At 44.5% G+C, this 6,000-nt stretch overlaps 1 protein-coding gene across 1 annotated transcript in view; it reads left to right on the top strand.

The window, feature by feature from the left end:
- Positions 1-1,143: 1,143 nt before the first annotated feature.
- Positions 1,144-6,000, top strand: part of LOC135560078 (armadillo-like helical domain-containing protein 3) — an 86,671-nt gene continuing 81,814 nt past the window's right edge. The window contains exon 1 of the mRNA XM_065001160.1: positions 1,144-1,258. The gene's annotated coding sequence lies outside the window, so the exon portion shown is untranslated. The remainder of the gene's footprint in view (positions 1,259-6,000) is intronic.

Here is a 6,000-nt window from a genome sequence, read left to right as displayed (position 1 = left end):
GGGAACAGGCAGAGACAGCAGGTGTGGTAGAGAGACAGAGTCTAAAAACACCAGATCCGGGACAAGGTAGCACTCTGGGGAACAGGCAGAGACAGCAGGTGTGGTAGAGAGACAGAGTCTAAAAACACCAGATCCGGGACAAGGTAGCACTCTGGGGAACAGGCAGAGACGGCAAGAGCGGTTTGTCGCTCCAGTGCCTTTCCATTCACCTTCACAACCCTGGGCCAGACTACAGTCAATGACCTACTGCAAAGATGAGTCTTCAATTAAGACTTAAAGGTCGAGACCGAGTCTGCGTCTCTCACATGGATAGGCAGACCATTCCATAAAAATGGAGCTCTATAGGAGAAAGCCCTGCCTCGAGCTGTTTGCTTAGAAAGGGACATTAGGGACAATATCAAGGTCTGTGTCTTGTGACCGTAGCGTACGTGTAGGTATGTACGGCAGGACTAAATTGGAGAGAAAGGTAGGAGCAAGTCTGTGTAATGCTTTGTAGGTTAGCAGGGAAACCTTGAAATCAGCCCTCGCTTTGACAGGAAGCCAGTGTAGAGAGGAGTAATATGGAGTATATATGATCACATTGTTGGGTTCTAGTCAGGATTCTAGCAGCCGAAACTGAAGTTTATTTAGTGCTTTAGCCGGGTAGCCGGAAAGTAGAGCATTGCAGTCGACTAATCTAGAAGTGACAAAAGCATGGATTAGCTTTTCTGCATCATTTTTGGACAAAACATTTCCGATATTTGTAATGCTATGAAAATGGAAAAAACTGACCTTGAAATACTCTTGATATGTTCAATGAACACTGTTTATAACCTGTTCATGAGCACCAGTAATGGACAGTTTGGACAAATGAAAATATGTGAAAAGATATATGAATGTAGCTAGATTAACTTTTGGCCAAAAATTAAATCTATCTAGTTTATTTAATGTATATATGATTTTTACAGTACAAATAACCCCAGAGGAAAGTACAAACACATGAAAGATTTACAAATACACTTATTTCCAATATATTTATATTCTTGTCCTCCTAGTAGTGAATTGAATGCACTACTGTATGCAGAAGATTAATCAGTGATAGCTCGCTACAGTATCTTCGATACACGACGACCAGTGACGGCACAGGCGCTAGGACCATGCAGTCTCCAGACAGGCAAAGGAAGTCTCAATCACAGCTAGCTAGCTAGCAGGCTAACATTGGTATCTGTAGTTTTCTGAGCGAACGGTATGGATTCATATAAATAATCGTTTGATTGAGGTAAGAAGGGGTTTGATGAATAATCTATGACAACACATACATCTTGCTACCTGTCCTCAAACGCTGTTAGGTTGTACATCGACAAGGAAGCAGACATTGTAAGAAAAGAGCTAGCTAGCTATAGCTAGGTACTATAGACCCACAATGTAGCTATGCATGACGAGTAGGTAACAGCTTGTTGTCATTAACACTAACATTTGCCAGCACTAGAGTGGCCGATGTTTGAGTTACACGTTAGTAACAGTTGCCTTGCACTAAATAAAGAGTTGTTTGACTTTTGAATATGAACTTTTCGGTGACTTGAAACAACGTAGGTTGGCTACCTAGCTAGTTAACGTTAGCTAGCTATTTAGCTGTAGCTAGCTACCAACTCGGCTAACCACTGCTAGTCATTTGTAAACAATTACCTATGGTTTGACTGTTGTCTGCAGTGAACTGTTCTTACGTATCATATGTTTTATGGGGATATATTGCATGAAACTGACATCATGCTAACACTAGCCAGCTATGTATTCCTTTGGAAATATAGTCGACAGCTAACTAACATTCCTCTATAGTACAGCAGTTGCCCAATCAATGCATATACAGTCAGGGCAGGCCCACTTTGTAGTGTCCTGTTGCGCAAAGAGAACAATCAGGATACAGTCAGATAAGGATATGAATCACGATTAACTAGCTAACGTTAGCTTGTGTTGCATTCATTGTTTCTATTCTAGTAGCCTTTTATAGTATCAAATCAAATTGATTTATAAAGCCTTTCTCACATCAGCTGATATCTCAAAGTGCTGTACAGAAACACAGCCTGAAACCCCAAACAGCAAGCAATGCAGGTGAAGAAGCAAGCATTATCACGTCACTTCTTGGGAATGACTGAGTGAACACATGTAGCTAAGAATGCTTTGTTGACAGTTTAGGCTACTTGAATTAGGCCTAGGTAACTTTTTGTTGATTGCCATAGCTGGGAATATGAATGTATTTTGTAAACATACATTGATGACTAATCATATACAGTATATAAATGGGTAATACGTGACAGTTTTCTAACCCTGTGTTTAAACTCGACCAGAACTGAGGGTTCTAAATGCCATACATTCTTGACAATAGAAGCACCTCCTACACTAACACTGTTGAATGAGGGTCCAAGCCAGTGTGGAATGCCTGGTGGTGTATGTATGTTAGAGATCGACCGAGTATGATTTTTCAACGCCGATACCGGTTATTGGAGGACCAGAAAAGCAGATACCGATTAATCAGACAATTTTTTATTTGTAATAATGACAATTACAACAATATTGAATTATCACTTATTTTAACTTAATATAAAACATGAATAAAATCAATTTAGCCTCAAATAAATAATGAAACATGTTCAATTTGGTTTAAATAATGCAAAAACAATGTATTGGAGAAGAAAGTAATGTGTGCCATGTAAAATGTGTGCCATGTAAAAAGCTAACGTTTAAGTTCCTTGCTCAGAACATGAGAACATATGAAAGTTGGTGGTTCCTTTTAACATGAGACTTCAATATTCCAAGGTAAGAGGTTGTAGTTAATATAGTATTTATAGGACTATTTCTCTCTATTCCATTTGTATTTCATATACCTTTGACTATTGGATGTTCTTATAGCCACGTACTTCCGGCGCCGACAGAGATGGCCGCCTCGCTTCACGTTCCTAGGAAACTATGCAGTATTTTGTTTTTTACGTGTTATTTCTTACATTAGTACCCCAGGTCATCTTAGGGTTCATTACATACAGTCGAGAAGAACTACTGAATATAAGATCAGCGTCAACTCACCATCAGTACGACCAAGAATATGTTTTCCGCGACGCGGATCCTGTGTTCTGCCTTACAAACAGGACAACGGAATGGATCGCATGCAGCGACCCAAGAAAACGACTCCGAAAAAGAGGGAAACGAGGCGGTCTTCTGGTCAGACTCTGAAAAAGGGCACATCGCGCACCACTCCCCAGCATTCTTCTTTCCAATGTCCAATCTCTTGACAACAAGGTTGACGAAATTCAAGCATGGGTGGCATTCCAGAGGGACATCAGAGACTGCAACGTTCTCTGCTTCACGGAAACATGGCTCACTGGAGAGACGCTATCCGATGCGGTGCAGCCAACGGGTTTCTCCACGCATCGCGCCGACAGAAACAAACATCTTTCTGGTAAGAAGAGTGGCGGGGGCGTATGCCTCATGACTAACGAGACATGGTGTGATGAAGGAAACATACAGGAACTCAAATCCTTCTGTTCACCTGATTTAGAATTCCTCACAATCAAATGTAGACCGCATTATCTTCCAAGAGAATTATCTTCGATTATAATCACAGCCGTATATATCCCCCCCCCAAGCAGACACATCGATGGCTCTGAACGAACTTTATTTAACTCTTTGCAAACTGGAAACCATTTATCCGGAGGCTGCATTCATTGTAGCTGGGGATTTTAACAAAGCTAATCTGAAAACAAGACTCCCTAAATTTTATCAGCATATCGATTGCGCAACCAGGGGTGGTAAAACCTTGGATCATTGTTACTCTAACTTCCGCGACGCATATAAGGCCCTGCCCCGCCCCCCTTTCGGAAAAGCTGACCACGACTCCATTTTGCTGATCCCTGCCTACAGGCAGAAACTAAAACAAGAGGCTCCCACGCTGAGGTCTGTCCAACGCTGGTCAGACCAAGCTGACTCCACACTCCAAGACTGCTTCCATCACGTGGACTGGGACATGTTTCGTATTGCGTCAGATAAAAATATTGACGAATACGCTGATTCGGTGTGCGAGTTCATTAGAATGTGCGTCGAAGATGTCGTTCCCATAGCAACGATAAAAACATTCCCTAACCAGAAACCGTGGATTGATGGCAGCATTCGCGTGAAACTGAAAGCGCGAACCACTGCTTTTAATCAGGGCAAGGTGACCGGAAACATGACAGAATATAAACAATGCAGCTATTCCTCCGCAAGGCTATTAAACAAGCTAAGCGTCAGTACAGAGACAAAGTGGAATCTCAATTCAATGGCTCAGACACAAGAGGCATGTGGCAGGGTCTACAGTCAATCACGGACTACAAGAAGAAACCCAGCCCAGTCACGGACCAGGATGTCTTGCTCCCAGGCAGACTAAATAACTTTTTTGCCCGCTTTGAGGACAATACAGTGCCACTGACACGGCCTGCAACGAAAACATGCGGTCTCTCCTTCACTGCAGCCGAGGTGAGTAAGACATTTAAACGTGTTAACCCTCGCAAGGCTGCAGGCCCAGACGGCATCCCCAGCCGCGCCCTCAGGGCATGCGCAGACCAGCTGGCCGGTGTGTTTACGGACATATTCAATCAATCCCTATACCAGTCTGCTGTTCCCACATGCTTCAAGAGGGCCACCATTGTTCCTGTTCCCAAGAAAGCTAAGGTAACTGAGCTAAACGACTACCGCCCGTAGCACTCACTTCCGTCATCATGAAGTGCTTTGAGAGACTAGTCAAGGACCATATCACCTCCACCCTACCTGACACCCTAGACCCACTCCAATTTGCTTACCGCCCAAATAGGTCCACAGACGATGCAATCTCAACCACACTGCACACTGCCCTAACCCACCTGGACAAGAGGAATACCTATGTGAGAATGCTGTTCATCGACTACAGCTCGGCATTCAACACCATAGTACCCTCCAAGCTCGTCATCAAGCTCGAGACCCTGGGTCTCGACCCCGCCCTGTGCAACTGGGTACTGGACTTCCTGACGGGCCGCCCCCAGGTGGTGAGGGTAGGCAACAACATCTCCTCCCCGCTGATCCTCAACACGGGGGCCCCACAAGGGTGCGTTCTGAGCCCTCTCCTGTACTCCCTGTTCACCCACGACTGCGTGGCCACGCACGCTTCCAACTCAATCATCAAGTTTGCGGACGACACAACAGTGGTAGGCTTGATTACCAACAACGACAAGACGGCCTACAGGGCCTACAGGAAAATAACCTCACACTCAACGTCAACAAAACTAAGGAGATGATTGTGGACTTCAGGAAACAGCAGAGGGAACACCCCCCTATCCACATCGATGGAACAGTAGTGGAGAGGGTAGCAAGTTTTAAGTTCCTCGGCATACACATCACAGACAAACTGAATTGGTCCACTCACACTGACAGCGTCGTGAAGAAGGCGCAGCAGCGCCTCTTCAACCTCAGGAGGCTGAAGAAATTCGGCTTGTCACCAAAAGCACTCACAAACTTCTACAGATGCACAATCGAGAGCATCCTGGTACGGCAACTGCTCCGCCCTCAACCGTAAGGCTCTCCAGAGGGTAGTGAGGTCTGCACAACGCATCACCGGGGGCAAACTACCTGCCCTCCAGGACACCTACACCACCCGATGTTACAGGAAGGCCATAAAGATCATCAAGGACATCAACCACCCGAACCACTGCCTGTTCACCCCGCTATCATCCAGAAGGCGAGGTCAGTACAGGTGCATCAAAGCTGGGACTGAGAGACTGAAAAACAGCTTCTATCTCAAGGCTATCAGACTGTTAAACAGCCACCATTGAGTGGCTGCTGCCAACACACTGTCATTGACACTGACCCAACTCCAGCCACTTTAATAATGGGAATTGATGGGAAATGATGTAAATATATCACTAGCCACTTTAAACAATGCTACCTTATATAATGTTACTTACCCTACATTATTCATCTCATATGCATACGTATATACTGTACTCTACATCATCGACTGCA

Source organism: Oncorhynchus nerka, linkage group LG15, assembly GCF_034236695.1.
Source record: "Oncorhynchus nerka isolate Pitt River linkage group LG15, Oner_Uvic_2.0, whole genome shotgun sequence".
Taxonomy (NCBI): domain Eukaryota; kingdom Metazoa; phylum Chordata; class Actinopteri; order Salmoniformes; family Salmonidae; genus Oncorhynchus; species Oncorhynchus nerka.
The sequence above is the reverse complement of the archived record's forward strand: the minus strand, read 5'-3'. Positions and strand labels throughout refer to the sequence as shown.